Here is a 17210-nt window from a genome sequence, read left to right as displayed (position 1 = left end):
CTGTTTTCTGGTACTGGTTCTATTTGGAGGAGTACTTCATAAATGTCCATATTCTTCTCGTTGTAAGAAGAGACCGCAATCCAAATGTCAGTTCGGCTATGAAGAAGGCTGTGTCACTGAAAGCCTTGAAAAATAAAGACCAAATGTCGGTGGAGACGGCACTGGAGATTTTTCACCCGAATGTACAACGTGCCATACCAGCACAAGATGTTATAATTACACTGGTTCCTGAAATTTACACATTTTGGCGCCAGAATAGGCCAGGAAACATCCTTTGTCCCTTAGACATCACCATTCACAAAGAGAGTGGCAGTATCTTCTTTAGCGACCACACTGCAAACCAGATAATGAAGTGTGATTTGCATAGCCCCTCCAATGTAATTTCGATCGCAGGAGGAAAGGAAACGGACAACAAAGATGGGCAAACTTGCTCTTTTAGAGAGCCCTCTGGCTTGTGCTCTTTTAAGACCATTTTGTTCGTCTGTGATTCTGGAAACGGAAGTATTAGAGCCGTGGACTTTGCGAGACTGGTTACCCGAAGTCGCAACCAGTGCCGTAGCAAGGGGAGGGGCCGGGCGGGGGGGGGGGGGGGGGGCGTCCCACCTCAGTTTTTTTCCCCATAAAGTAAAAACAGACCTGTATAAAACGTTGAAAATAAATTTTATTTCCCGACAGTTTTGAAACAATAACATTTGTACTTCTTTTCATTTGTTTGTGGGGGACAACCAGCGGCGCAAGCCCCTGTTTGAGAAATTTTCAAAAAACGACCTGCCGATGAAGTCTACGTTTGCCTCTAAGGCAACTCAGACAGTTTAGTAACTACGAACCTACTGAGATTACTCTGAAAGGTGAACATTTGCTTGTTTCAAAATACAGAGACAGTGGGTTTTCTATTTTCATCCTCTCTTGATTTTGTAATTGACGTTGCAAGTGTTATACTCTCTTCAATGTGCATTGCAATTGGTTTGCTGAGACAGTGTAGGAAGTAAATAATTCGTGATATGCGTAAATCACACTGAATAGCTCTTGGAGAACGCTGGAAATAGCATTTCCAAGCCTCTAGATTTCAAAATTTTCTGGGGGGGAATGCCCCCAGACCCCCCTAGCGGCTCGCGTCATCGGCGCTCGCGTGCGCCCCCCCCCCCACTTATTTTACCCTTGCTACGGCACTGGTCGCAACCGAGTAACACGGATATTCCTTGTGACGAAGAACAGGAGAATGAGGACAATATTCCAATCGAAAGAAAGATTACCGACAACTGTCATAGTCAGATTGTCGAAATTCGCCGTATTCAGTTATTGACCGCGTCGAAGTTGTAGTCAATGAGGGTCTGCAAAAATGAAAAACTGTACACAATTTCGCAGCAAGAAGTTTTAAGAATTGAGCGGATACTCAAAGGAGGCGTAGACAGTGACATTGACTCCGAGGATGAGGCTTCAGATGCCTCAGACGACGAACAGCAACCCGTATTAGATTACGGTGATGTCGAACTTTTTTGAAAAATCACAAAGCTGATCTAACAGCTACAGCTGAAAATAGATAACGCATAAAGCGGTGCTCAATGTAAAATGTGTCATGATATAGGAATAATACTCAGATTCACTTGTGGGCACTTGTACCGTTCCTGTTATTCCTGAAGGCAAACACTACATATATCTTTTATCCCTTGTTCACTTATTGGTTTAGAAGTAACTCTTGATAGACAAGTCGTTATGGTTACGTACAGTTGTTGTCTTTGTACATGCTTCAAAAGACTATGCTTCGCTTAAAGCGGGTGTGATATTATGTATTTCTGTTAGGTGCACTAATTTCGACTTGATTGCACGAGTGATGATGTTAAGGAGATAAACGCGTTTTCGAACAAGTTTGTACAATGGCCTACAAAAGAACTTGTTATAAACATCGTGCAACACTTCATTGTTTTCCAGATTATATAGACTCATTGGTTGGACCGCATTATCGTCATTGTTTGTTAAATAAAGCTTTTCACTGAAACATGTTGCTTGGCTTAATTTTTGGGGGGTACAATTTTGCTAGTCAGTAAATGAAGAAGCCACATGCGTCTTACACTTTAATCAAGGCCATTGAAGGTGTAACTAGAGGGCACCATTAAAAAAGCATGTAATAAGTGATGACCTAACACCTTCCAGAAGGATAGCAGCAGAACAATGTCCAGTGTCCTGTGCACAACTTGTGACTTGGAATAGAATATTTGACCGCTCTCGTTTTGTGGGTCTGAAAATTGTATACCTGGGAACATCAACCTATTTAAAGGAATAATGAATATTGATCTCAAAATAGGCAAGGAATAATGAATACTTGTGAAAAATGGGCGGGGAATAATGAATATTTAAAGTGAAAATATTCCGCTTCAACCCCCGAAGTAGTTGCTCATTTGTGACTGATTAGCAGAGCTCATCTCGTTCCCAGGGCCTTTTCCCCAGCCCCCATCTCCCTGCACCCTTCTTGCTCTTGGGCGGGGGGGGGGGGGGGGGGCGGGGGAGACCCAGGAAACGAGATTATAGTAGAGCCATCGTGCAAGAGAATCATGTCGCAGAGAGAAATGAGGGATTAATCATACTCTAGCTTTTTCATCGTGGAAAATGATTAATCATTTTTCGTAGTAATAGGTCTGTGCAGAATGGCGAGTAGTAAGTCTTTCTTTGTACCACACTAAACACACTATTGGAACATCTGGAACAGACTACTTTTTCCAACATTACTATTTGAAATTATTAATGAAAAGCTGTTTTGGTCAGTCCCCTTTGTCACTTTCTTATTCTTAGAAGTATTTTGTCCAGAAACAAAAGGGGTAAAGTGAATTGAACTTATAAATATAAACATGATTGAAACTACTTTTGTTGTTTAATAAACATTGCGTTACATGGCAGCGTGACATTAACAACATGATACAGGGCAGACTAATAAAGGTATGGTTGTTGGTTGTTGAGAGAGATGACAGGAATAGATTCGTTCTAACCTTTATTATGAATTATAAACATGTTGCTATTTTTACTTGACATGATTTCTTCTCTTGCAATATTTGACAACTAACTAGAACGTAACGAATTACAAAAAATAGAATTTTTAGCGAAAATGAAAATAGCTCCTCATAACAAAACAGTCGACTTCAGTCAATACAATTGACAATGTTATTTAGTTTCTTTTGGTGTCAAGGTTGAACTCATTAAACTTACTTTCGGTGAATTAGTTATTTTTACTTGAATTCTGCTAAACTGAATTTTAGAAACAATCTGTCATCAAACTGGAACAGCTAGGCAACTCAGTAACTCCGATCCTCACAAGTCAACACAATTAACAATGTTATTTGAGGTGAAAGTACAAACTAAACTTAGTTAAAGTAGTTCTACTCGAAATTTTGCTAAAAGGTTATTTTCAGAAACAATCTATCTTCGCACATTGAACTAGAACAGCTAGGCAACTCAACTCCTGACGACAAAACTATCGACATCAGTCAATTTAATTGACAAATATGTTAGCTTCTTTCGGTTCTGGGGTGAAACTACAAACTTAGCTTGAGCACATCATACTTCGAACTGGAACAGCTAGGCATTAAACTCCTCATAACAAAACTATCGACTTCAGTCAATGCATTTGACAGTGTTAGGTTTCGGCCTGAGGTGAAATAATAAACTTAGCTTCGTTATAAAGTAGTTCTGCAATTAGTTCTGTTAAAAGTTAATTTCAGAAACAATTTGTGATTGCACATTGTACTTCAGTTTCTTAGTAATCTAACCTTTTCCAAGTGAGTTAATATCACCATCAAGGATTGTCGTCAACACGTCCTTCCTAATCAATAATCCAACAGTTTGTCCATCTTCTTCGGCACCCACAATCTTTGCCATTATGCTTCGTTCGCAATGGGAGAGTCGCATGTTTTTCATTCGAGCATTCTTGAGCACATTTTCTGTTGATTCGTGAGGTCTTCAAAAGTGTATTTTGATCAAAGATGTAGCGAAAGGAACAAAAATCTGCCTTGACAATTTTCGCGTCGGGCTCGACACAACAGACGCCATTTTGAAAACATGTACACTGTACTGCCGCCTTTGCTCCACCCCCTCCCCCCACATATATGAACATAAGACAATGGAACGACTTCGTGGACAAAACAAAACCTAGTAGGGGAGACAGGGAAAACCGTGTTTAATTTACTTTTAATGCGGATTTAATGCATACATTAATTGTTTAACGGGAATGGAGTGACATCCAATCCTCACTATACCTCATGATACCATGAGGTAAAAACAAAATAGAAGCTGATGAGGACAACATTTGTTCTTTAATAAAGTAAAATGTTCACTTGTTTTACAGTATTAAGAACATAATTAGGTTTAAAAGAAATACAAAATGATTTAGTGGCGGCCTCCATAGCTGCTAGGATGTGAAGAGCTGATAGGTGTTGCTGGTATGTATGACCAAAAGCCTTGTAGTGAGAGCATTTCTCTGTAAAGCCAACAGCAAAGTAAATTAAGTGAAGTTAAAAGTGGAGTCCATGATCAATTTCTGGAGCTGACCCGAGCTTTAAAACGACCTGTATATTCATGCAGAACAACAGTTCTTCTGAAATTGCCATTGATGTTTCTTAATTAATGGCTTCGTTAGATTTTAATAATCCTTTCCACAGTTTGTGGCAATCTTGTGCGATATTTTAATCACTACAATTTGATCTGTACTAATACTGTTGAAATGAATTAAGCATGCATGTACAAAATTTAGATGAATGAAATCATCAACGCAGTGAGTAAGAAATTTAAGCGTTGGGAGTAGGTATAAGTTGAAGAGTATTGTAAGTCAAAACCAGCAGCTATTGTCTCTTAATGTTACAGACAAACAAAAATTTTGATGGAATCTAGTACACATTGTAGCTCGTAACAATAAGGACATTTCTAAAAAAAATATATTGTCAACATCACTGTTCAACAAAGTCAACACAATTCTGGCTACTAGTGAAAGTTTCCTTGACCAATTGACTGAAAGTCATCTACTCAATGGATTTATTTGCAATTTCAAAATGCAAACTTTTCCAAAATTTTGCACCTCGGGGATCTAGAATAGCACTTTGGTTAGCCTGTTTTAATAAAGCTGATTCTCACTCGTAAATTGTAAATACTGTAGACGATAAAACCATAAAAAAATTCCTGATTTGAGATAGACGCAACAGCTAAACAAGTGCCGATTAATAGATCCTATATTAATAAAATGACTTACCTAGCGAATTGATTTCTTTTATCGATTGTCAAAGAAGAGCCTTTCAGCCTCTTTAAAATTCCCGCGGCCGCCATTTTGAATAGCGCGCAATGGACTGTGGGCATTGATGACGTTTCGTGGTTGCTTCCTTCAATCTCTGCTGTAGGAATTTGAGATAATTTTGTAAACATGTCGCACATATTTCCATGTATCATCAGGACCTACAGTACTCTTTTATTCTAAAACACTACTCTTTTTTCTGATTAATTTCAAAAATATCGGGCGACAAATGAAGAAACATTTTGAAAGAATCGAATGGCTTTTATTTACAAACGAGCAAAACAAAGATCAACGGTTCAGCTCCATTTATCAAATTCATTTCACTTTTTAAAGTATACAAATACTTAACGAAACATAAGGCTCTTTTATAAATAAAAACACAGAGCATAGATGACCTTTTTGCATTACAGTGTACCTTCATCTTTCGACAAAAATGGCAGCTCTAAAATCACACTGATGCCTTCACAATCTGCAGTGCACAACATCATTCGCAAAAGCGGTTTAAAGACGTGTTCAATAACGATTGACGTTTCCTTCATTAAAAATTGAACCTTCCTCCTCTTCTTCTTCTTGTAATGGTGCCTTCCCTGGTCGCCCTTCATTAGAAGAGTGCTCTAGATTCAGGTGAAACGACAAAACCTAAAACATGTTTCCCAAATTATCTCGAATTCCTACAGCAGAGCAACCACGAAACGTCGTCAATGCCCATAGTCCATTGCGCGCTACTCAAGATGGCGGCCGCAGGAATTTCGAAGACCTTTGGGCTCTTCTTTAAAATCGATAAAAAACTCAGTTCGCTAGCTAAGTCATTTTATTAATATAGGATGTATTAATTAGCACATTTGGAACATTTTAAGCGATACTTGTAAAACAGTGGAGGGTTTCTTTAAGGTTCAATTCGATGAAAAGTAAATTTATATTTGTTTTTATCTGCAAGGAAAGAAATATTTTCATGCTATTACCAAAATGATACTTTCAATTGTACGCTTTTGGAGGTTAAATGCACAAGGAAAGGAAAGTTAATGATATAAATCAGTTTCCAGTACTTACATTTATCACACGTAATCCATCCTTAAACAGTATTTGTTTCGTGCTCGTCTTTTTATTAAAATTACGACATAACATTGCTCTCTGGCTGTTCAGCACTTTGATAAATTTCCATTGTCAAAGCGACCCTGCTTACAGTATCCGCACTGTAATAATCAATCTACAAACACTTGAGACGTTTCCTGTAATTAAGGGTTGATTGTTATTATTTGCTAGGTCATTGAGCTACAACAAGTTGACGGAGTTACCTTTGGGAGTGTTTAGTAGCAATACCAGACTACAGTACCTGTAAGTGGGATTCATCTCCTTTTATTTACCACACATCATTAAGCCTATTCACGTTGGGGAAAGCATTTCTTATCCACATTCTGTCCTGTGGCTGGTTTTCTGTAAGTCTGTTCTGTCCTTTGATTGATTTCTATTGTCACGGCGATCCCGGCAACTCTACCAGATGAGATAATTTTTTGTTGGCTTTAACATTCAATGACGTCATATTGAGTGACTAGAGCCGCCATATTGGTTTCGCCATCTTGGATGTCACCATTTTCTTAGAAGGTCAAAACAAAGGAAATTGATATCAAATCAAGCCAGAACGGAATGGCACCTAAAATTAATCAAACCGTCGTGAGAACCTACGTATAATCCACATTCTGTCCTGTGATTTTTTTTCAGTTTTTTTCTTTTCAGTTATCCGGTATCCTTCCTGACGACGACGCGTTTTATCCTTGCTGTCTTACTGGTTTTATAGCCCATTTTTAGTAATGCCACATATATCATATTAACCATTTAATTACCTTTTGTAAATGCACTTTTAAAGGTCCTTGTCTGCTAATCAGTTGCGACACTTACCTTCAGGAGTTTTTAATAATTTAACTAACCTAGAAGAACTGTGAGTACGGCAAATTCCTGATCTCCTTGATGTATCTCTTAGGGAGTTTGTAGTGCTATGAAATATTCTTCAATATATGTTGTTTCAATGAAGTCGCATAGAATAAAGCCGCCATTTTGTTTATGTGTGCGCGCTAATTACTCGTAAAATTCTGCGCAGTAAGGATGCGAAATGAGACCTTAAATCTTTTTTATTGTGTACGAATGGTATAATATTCCTATGCAAAGAGAGGAGAAATCCGGGATCCTTCCTTATGACAAAGTTTTTTATCCTTGCTGCCTTCCTACATGTCTTTCTTCATTGGTTTTATAGCCCATTTGTATTAATGACACATACAGAAGAATCCCGGTAACTTGAGGTCGGATAACTCGAAACACCGAACCAACTTCCATTTCCCTTGGATTTGACCCCACATTTCAGTCATTTTTAGTCGGTTAACTCGAACTCCGATAACTCGAAAAACGCCACTAACTCAAACTTAATTTAGTTTCCCTTGATTAAAATTTGGGTCAAATTTATCCCGATAACTCAGTCGAATTCCTTTTCTTGCGACTCGCCACGGTTGCTCATCGATTAGAGCAACGAACATATCACGTATTTGACAGCCATTTCTCACTCTTACCATAAGAATGCATGGCCGTGTTAGAGTTTCTGACGAGATAAATTCAATTAGCAATGTACTGTATACTGGAGTGCTGAAAAATCAGAAAAATATCAATTATTAACTTGGCAACTTAAGGTGGCTCGATACAGTTTTTTCTGGACCATACCTACAATTTGCAATTGGCCTTTAAACGATCTTCCCTGACTCGATTCGATATGAAAATTACACCATACGTTGGTTTTAGATTGAAGTCTACTTTGATATATATTTTAAGATAATCGATATTTACATGGCAACGATAAACAGAAAACCGCCAAATCAGTAAAACCTGATTTTTGCCTGAATCAGATTTGCCGCTTAAAAACTAAAACCAGCATCTTAAACAATGATGTACTGCAAATAAAATATTCAAGAATTAAAAAATTCTGTATGTTTGATTTCGAATAAATCGCAAAAATGTTTCAGATTGTACTTTTTGCTTAGCGATAATAAATTAGCCGGGACACAAACACTACGTAGACGAAGTAATCCCAAATAACGCCAAAATGTGTATTAAAGTAATCTTTCGAAGTCGTGAAAGTTTTGTTGAGTTTCGACAACGCAATTTTGAGAATTTGTTTTTTTCTTTCAACCACTCGTATTATAATTTTCAGATAATTTTCGGTTTCGACCGCTTTTTGAAAAATCTGTAAAACGGCTCCATAGATTTTCTTTAAATTTTCAGTACGGAAGCTCGATTATGTAAAGAATTTGATCGCAAAGTTTTATTGTCATTGATTTATTGGAACGTTTTCAAACTAAACGATAAAGTAGGCCTTCGAGTGAACGAAAATCTTGCGTTACAATTCAAGGATTACAAAATCATGCAAGAGATAAATCACGATGTCAAGGAAACAATAGAACAGAAGGCTTCAACGAAATGTTTCAAACGAAATGTATTCATAATAACTAATCTCGGTGGAATGTAGTAGAATTGAATTATTTAGCATAATTTGCAAAGCGTGATTTGTAACGCAAGATTTTCGTCCATTCGAAGGCCTACTTTATCGTTAAATTTAAAAAGGTTCCAGTAAATCAATGATAATAAAACTTTGCGATTAAATTGTTTACATAATCGAGCTTCCGTGCTAAACGTTTAAAGAAAATCCATCGAGCCGTTTTATAGATTTTTCAAAAAGCGTTTCAAACCGAAAATTATCTGAAAATTACGATACGAGTGGTCGAAAAAAAACAAATTCTCAGAATAGCCCAATTTCGATATTTTAAAATTCAGACAAAAACAATAGACATCACAACGAGGCTCCGGGGAATAAACCGCACAAACTCTATAGTTTGGTCCCGGAGCCTCGTCCTGAGTTCTTTTGTTTTGGGCTGAATTTTAATATATCGAAATTGGGCTATTGCGTTGTGAAAACTCAACAAAACTTTCATGACTTCGAAAGATTACTTTAATACACATTTTGGCGTTATTTGAGATTACTTCGTCTACGAAGTGTTTGTGTCTCGGCTCATTTATTATCGCTACGCAAAAAGTACAATCTGAAACTTTTTTTTCGATTTATTCGAAATCAAATATACAGAATTTTTTATATCTTGAATATTTCATTTGCAGTACATCATAGTTTAAGATGCTGGTATTAGTTTAGGCAAATCTGATTCAGGCAAAAAACAGGTTTTACTGATTTGGCGGTTTTCTGCTTATCGTTGCCATGGAAATATCGATTACCTTAAAATACATATCAAAGTAAACTTCAATCTAAAACTAATACGTGACGTTATTTTCATCTCGATTCGAGTCAGGGAAGATCGTTTAAAGACCAATTGCAAATTGTAGGTATGGCCCAGAAAAAACTGTATCGAGCCACCTTAAATATTCAATCGACCGCCAACAACTCAAAACCCCGCTAACTCGAACTGTTTTTCGTTTCCTTTCAGAGCTCGAGTGAGTTCTAATGTATATCATCTTTAGAATTTATTTACCTTTTATAAATCCACTTTTAAAGGTCCTTGGAGTCTAATCAGTTGCGACACTTACCTTCAGGAGTTTTCAATGATTTAACTAACCTAAAAAAACTGTGAGTACGGCAAATTCCTGATCTCCTTGATGTATCTCTTAGGGAGTTTGTAGTGCTATGAAATATTCTTCAACATATGTTGTTTCAATGAATAAATCGAATTTTTTTTCTCTAAACTTGTTACTTAAAACTACGGGAACAATAAAACAATAACACTAGTTAAAATCGGTCTTAACAAATAATTTCGCGGAAATAGAATTACATTGTTTGTTTAGTGTTGTTTTAAGTTCTTTGATAAAACAGAAATGCTTTTTGTATAGACCGATTTAATTAGTATTATTGTTTTATCGTTCGGTAGTTTAAGTCCTCCTCTTTTAACTTCATAAATTCTTTATTACTTATCTTAACATATTTTATCACACTTTAGCGTTCGTGACATTCTGACCTGTTTTAACTATTTTAATATTAATATTTAATTTATGCTAATTTTGTAGTTTTACTCACACTTGAAAATGACCTCGGAGAAGTCGAACGTCGATTATTACAAAATCAATATCAAAGGAATTCTCATTGTTACTATTATTATTACTATTATTATTTTTATTATTATTATTATTATTATTATTATTATTATTATTATTATTATTATTATCATTTTTTAGAAAGAGACGTCTACGCCTGTTTTTTAAAACAAGTGTGCGCGAGTCTCAATTTTAGAGAAAAAGAAACGTTGGGGCTGCACTATATTCTCCTCATACAGTTAGGTTAAAATCGATTAAATGGGGTGGACTAAAATATTTTTTTCTATAATCTAAGGAAGTATTGCGGACAATTTTCTCACCCGAAGGGTGATTTCAGTTCTCCACTTTTGAAGATTTAATGCAAAAGAAGAAAAGTGAATGAAATGAAGTGTATTTTCAGTCCTTTAAATTTCATTCATAACATGTAACCCATCCTCAACTACATGCACGCAGAACACTGAAACAGCCGGTCGACGGTCGGGTTTACTTTTCCCGAATTTTAGAGCACTTTACCAAGACAAATGGCCGTTACGTTCACCTTTCTAACAGCAAGTCGAAATTTCAAATAGTGGCGCCATCAAACGGGACACTTTCGGAACTTATGTTTTAGTTGTTGGTGATTATATGCCTGTAGATATTTGTACGAAAATCAGTTGACAAAGTTGCCTGAAGGAGTTTTCAGTAGGAATAAACGGCTATCAATACTGTAAGTGGGATTTTTCTCCTTTATTTTACCAGACAACGTTCAGCTTATTCACACTAAGAGAGCCGGAGTCTCTTACTTATTTATCTTTGTGAACTGATCATGATTTCATTTATTCTCTGAGTAACCCTGGATGTAACAGCTGTTGTATAGTATAAAATGTTCAAATGTTTAAGCTTATTTGAACTCCAGTCTAAAAAGATTGAGGAAAAAACATTCTCCATTCAGAAAGAAACTACACAAAAACAGACAACGCCTCGGCTTTATGTTAAGACAAAAATGCGCTTCGGGTCTTAATCATGAAAAAAAGAATCGAACGGCTGCCTTGGGCTATATTTTTCCTATACAGTTAAGGTGAAATTTCATCTATAGTGGACTTAAATATCACTGGAAAGGTAGTATTGAGACTATGCTCTCACCTCAATTATACTTTCAGTTTTTTTGCCTTACAAGGTTGAATGTACAAGGGAAGAAAACTTAAAAAGTTAATAATAAGAAATGATGTTCCAGTACTTCAACTGATTTTATGTAACCCATCCTTAGCTACATGCAAGCAGAACACTGAAACAGCTGGCCGATGTTCCGGTTTATTTTTCCGATTTTCGACAATTCGTTTTCACACGCACTTTGGTGCTTTGAAATTTCAAATACTGGTCCCAACAAACGAGACACTTAATTAACGGTTGGTTGTGGTTATTTGCTACTAGACATCTGTCCTACAACCAGTTGACTGAATTGCCTGCAGGAGTTTTCAGTAGGAATAAACGGCTATCTGAACTGTAAGTCTTATTCGCTTTCTTTATTTAAAAGACATTATTCGATTTTTTTCACCGACTGGGGAGGGCCGAAGTCTCATACTCGATCTGCCCCGAGAACTGGTTTCAGCTGTTCTCTAATTTACCCTGTGTAACTTTGTGTAGCCCACAAATGACCCCTGCTCACCACTAGAGTTCTCAGTAGCTCTGTGGTTAGAGCGTCCAAGTATTGTACGGAAGGTCTTGGGTTCAAATCCCAGCTCTGAACTTTTTTTTTTCTGAGTTCATTTTCTCCACACATCATTCTCATTATTATTAACCTTGTGTAATTTCAAATACTGGCGCCAAATTCTGGTTTGTTCTGGTGCAATCGAACGGGACACTTTCTGAATTTATGCTCTAGTTAAGGTCGCGGGGGATACCTACAGCATGAATAAATTCATGAAGCCAAATCGTGCTTGACCTGCATCTTTTAAAACGCTTATTTCTTAGCTGTTACGTGTGCGATTAAGCTCAAATTTTTCAGAGACATCAAGAAAAAATGAGAGATTATGAATGTCATCTTTAATTTGGTAGGTTGCACTTAACGGCGATGTTACAGCCTCGTTAGTGCCAAATTGGGAAGAATGTGATTTTGTGGCAGTGTTTGCGGAACGAGTAGGAGACAGCACACTGTGATCTTGTCAGAAACTAATCAGTCAATACCTCTAGAGTGTCATAACAGAAGCGGATTTTTTTTAATATGACGGTTTGAGTGCTCAAAATTGAATTTAATGCCTTTTACCTGTTTTTACCTCATGGTATCATGAGGTATAGTGGGGGTTTGGATGTCACTCCATTCCCGTTAAACAATTAATGTTATGCATTAAATCCGCATTAAAAGTGAATTAAACATGTTTACCCCTGTCTCCCCTGCTAGGGTTTGATTTGTCCACAAAGTCGGGCCATTGTCTCTTGTTGATATATGTGGGGGAGAGGGTTGGAACAAAGGCGGCAGTACATGTTTACAACAGGAGCTGAAATGGCGTCTGTCGTGTGGAGTCCGACGCTAAAATTTTGTTCCTTTCGCTACACCTTTGTTCAAAATACACTTTTGAAGACCTCACAAACGATCAGAAAATGTGCTCAAGAATGCTCAAGTGAACAAATGGGTTTTAAAGTCTTAAAAGTGGCGATGTATTTATCACGGCCATCAAGATGTGTTTGGACGACGAGGTATCGATCAGGCGGAGCAAGAATGCACTACAGTCTGCACTACACGAACTATTCGGAATGAACGCTTCATGGTCTGGGCCAAAAAAGTAAGCCACCCACCTTCTACTATATTGGATTTTGAAGTTTGTAAAAAACTCACAGGACGTATGATTTTTAAATTAAATGCGCTTTTGATATTTCGTAATTCGCTCGGAAGCTGTTCGAAAAATGTCACAAACAGATTTGGTGTCGTGGATTTCATCGATCAGAAGAGGGCTATTTGGAGGTTTTTTAGTTTCTCAAATTTATGAAATTAATGTCCTACACTTCAATTTTTTCCTGGATTGTCCGGCGGTTTTTTCTCGGGCAGCTATAATAAACAAATAATTCCCAGACAGATGCGTAAATCTCTTCACTTAAAAAAGTCAATATTCCCGAACTTAAGATTGAAATATGAAAGAAACTTGAATTAAACTTTGCTTAGAATTTAATTTCATTCAAGAAGAAGCAAGAAATGCATTCTAAAGCTTCCAGATATCGAAAATTTCGAAGGCATACAAATTTGCATGCGTAATTAAGTTAGGTCTGGGTTATAAGACAACACGAAAATGGATTTAGTGTCGTGGATTTCAATTCATCGATCAGAAGAGGGCTATTTGGAGGTTTTTTTCGTTTCTCAAATTTATAAAATTAATTTCTTACACTTCAATTTTCTCCTGGATTGTCCGGCAGTTTTTTCTCGGGCAACCGGGCCTTTAATTTTCCTAAAAACTTGTTGCCCGAATGCAACTTGCTGCGTCTCAGACGACCAAACAATTCAACGTGACATTTGACACGTCACGCATTGCGCGTGATAAATTATATTCTCGGAACGGGGTAAAAGCGAAAGTGATAACAAAGCATTTCTGTGTTCGTTATAATAAAAAAAAAGTTCCATATTTGGCCACAAACTTGCCGGAACAGGCTTTTACCTTTAAAAACCTCAAATGTTTTGGGTGTTATGTGTGGAGAGTGGATTTAACTGCAGTGTGGCAAATCTTTGTAAAAGTTTCCTCTTTGTCTCCTTATTTATTTTCCGAGTGCTCTCATCAACAATTTTTAAAAACCTCAAATGTTTTGGGTGTTATGTGTCGAGAGTGGATTTAACTGCAGTGTGGCAAATCTTTGTAAAAGTTTCCTCTTTGTCTCCTTATTTATTTTCCGAGTGCTCTCATCAACAATTTTTAAAAACCTCAAATGTTTTGGGTGTTATGTGTCGAGAGTGGATTTAACTGCAGTGTGGCAAATCTTTGTAAAAGTTTCCTCTTTGTCTCCTTATTTATTTTCCGAGTGCTCTCATCAACAATTTTTAAAAACCTCAAATGTTTTGGGTGTTATGTGTCGAGAGTGGATTTAACTGCAGTGTGGCAAATCTTTGTGAAAGTTTCCTCTTGGTTTCCTAATTTATTTTCCGAGTGCTCTCATCAACAATTTTTAAAAACCTCAAATGTTTTGGATGTTATGTGTCGAGAGTGGATTTAACTGCAGTGTGGCAAATCTTTGTAAAAGTTTCCTCTTTGTTTCCTGATTTATTTTCCGAGTTTAGTGGCTCGTAGCCACTTTGATTTACTGTGCGGTGCCGTGCCTCTCTAGCCAAAGAACTAAAAGAGGTGGTCAAACATTAACCGCACGGTTACAAAACTGATTAAGTTTCTTGTTCTTACTTGGAAAAGAGGCAAAGGTTCATAGAATAATAAACAGATACCATGAGGTGGCTCGAAGGAAACTTCGACATGCAGTTATTAAAGAGCTCTTTTAAAATTCCGCTTCTGTTAAAACAGACTATAGTATTCAATGTTTACCTATCTGCAGTGGCAAGTCATGAAGTTCTGTATTCGCGCTGTGTTCTCTGCCACAAAATTGCCGGAAAAGTCCAAAATTTGAGATTTCCGAAGGTGTCCCGACCTAAACACGATCATTTTGCATAGGAGATGTGTAATTATGGTAATTATATTCCACGCTTTTATGGTGAGAACAATGCGTTTCTAAAAAGGACACGATTGTTTATGCCGAATATTCTTGTGATTACTCTGAGTTGCAGAAATATTAAAATTTCAATGAAAATTAGCTCATAGACTTTCTACAATCTATTTAAACGTATAACGCTAAGTGTTGTTTTAAAATGGTTAAAATATCAAAGAAACAGAGATATTTTTTAAATCACGCGAACGCGCCTATATTTTTATCCAGTCATAAATATCTCGTAAAGTTGTCGATGTCAGTCGTTGTACGCCGTGCATACGCTTTAAATAAATGCATAATGATGAGACTAAGGTGTCCCCCGCGACCTTAAGCTTGTCATTAAGGTCGCGGGGGAACCTTTAGGCTCATTATTATGCATTTCTTTAAAGCACCAACAACTTTAACGGTTGTTGGTGATTTTGTGCTTCTAGATATTTGTACAATAACCAGTTGGCTGAGTTGCCTGCAGGAGTTTTCAGTAGGAATAGACGGCTGTCAAAGCTGTAAGTGTTTCCATTCATTTCCTGAGTAACCCTGGATATAAAAACTGTAGTATAGGATAAAAAATTTCAAATACGTAACAATTGATTAACGGCTTATCTTAACTCCAGTCTTTAAGGAGGCTCGATAGGGTTTTTTAGCCCTAGGGTGGTCGTTTTGAAAATGAAAACTATCGAGAAAGCCAATGTTCGTTTTTTGCCAAAATACACCATAATGATTAAATATGACCAAAGTTTAATTTTTCACGGGTGACTTAGTCAAAAAGGATACCATAGCAACGATTGTCGTTTTCTTTTGTTTCCAAACAAGCTTGATTTTCTCGAAATATAGATTGACAATTGGTATTTATTTTTTGATATGTTAAAGTACAGTGAATTGACTACCTGTAGACAAAATTTCAGAAAAATCTGTAAAAGCGTTTTAGAGTTAATCAAGAACGAAGTTTTTTGTAACTTCTTGTAGTTTCCTACAATTGGCGCTCGATATATTTTAACAAATTGAAAAAAAACTCTCTCGCTTTTAGTTAATGGTCTTTGATGGTGTAAGTATTTATATTTCATTTTGAATAACTGCGTTCAAATACTACGAAACAATTTAAACCACCTATTTCACATTAAAACGGAATTTTTCTGAAAATTTCATTCTTGATTTACTTGAAAACGCTCTTACAGATTTTTCTAAAATTCTGTCAACAGTTAGTTAATCTACTAATCTTTAACATATCAAAAATTGAATACCAAAAGTCAATCTAGATTTCGAGAAAATTAGGCTTTGGTTGGGTTTATTTTCCCGATTTTTGACGCACTTTGCCAACAAAGCGGTCTCGTTGCGTTCACTTTTCTTATGCAGTTTAGATTAGTAGAGCCATCGAATGGAACACTTTGTGAACTTCTACTATATTTTAGAATGTGATTAATGGCTAGTTGTGATTATTTGCTACTAGAGATTTGGACTACAATCAGTTGAATGAATTGCCTGCAAGAATTTTCAGAAGGAATAATCGGCTATCCGATCTGTAAGTGGGATTCTTCTCCCTTTTTGCCAGACAACATTATGGCTATTCACATTGGAGAAAGCTGAATTCTTTTACTCGTTCTACCTTGTGAATTGGTCTCAGTCGTTTTCCGAGTAACCCTGAATATAAAAGTTGCTGTATAGTATTAAATTGCAGATACGTCACAGTTCCAGACCTTATCATCACTCCAGTCCTTTAATGAATAAAACTCGAGGTAAAAACTCTTACGTCATTTTAAGAGAAACTGGAAAATGTACAAAAACAGTGAACGGTATGTGTGTATGTTAAAACAAAAGTAAGCGGCAGGTCTCAATTTTTTTTCCGGATTAGCTACATAGTTTGGACGTGAGACGTCGCTGATGGTGTACAGTATAACCTTAACCCAATTCACCGGGCTTTTTTTCTTTTTCGACCGGAGGAGGGGGAGGGGGCAATTCGCCCACCCATCAATAGCAAAACAGCCACCATCGTGGATCCGCCATTTTTGATTTCCAAATATTTCCAAATGGTCAGAAAACCACCCAAAATTACTGAATAGTACTCGAAATAAATAAAACGGTGCAAAAAAGCTAAATAGATGAAATATATATTTCATTAATAGGAACACAAAAATTACAAATTTGGGGAAACATGTCTGTCAAAATGTCGTTGCCATGGTAACGTCAAGTATTCTGCCAAATTATTACCAAGTACATT

At 36.7% G+C, this 17210-nt stretch overlaps 1 long non-coding RNA gene across 1 annotated transcript in view; it reads right to left on the bottom strand.

The window, feature by feature from the left end:
- Positions 1-1461: 1461 nt before the first annotated feature.
- The window catches only part of LOC144666468 (uncharacterized), a 220111-nt gene continuing 204362 nt past the window's right edge, over positions 1462-17210 (bottom strand). Inside the window, exon 2 of the long non-coding RNA XR_013573188.1 lies at positions 1462-2265. This is a non-coding gene — a long non-coding RNA (uncharacterized LOC144666468). The remainder of the gene's footprint in view (positions 2266-17210) is intronic.

The sequence above is a fragment of the Oculina patagonica genome, chromosome 9 (assembly GCF_052425735.1).
Source record: "Oculina patagonica isolate OP01 chromosome 9, crgOcupat, whole genome shotgun sequence".
Lineage (NCBI taxonomy): Eukaryota > Metazoa > Cnidaria > Anthozoa > Scleractinia > Oculinidae > Oculina > Oculina patagonica.
The sequence above is the reverse complement of the archived record's forward strand: the minus strand, read 5'-3'. Positions and strand labels throughout refer to the sequence as shown.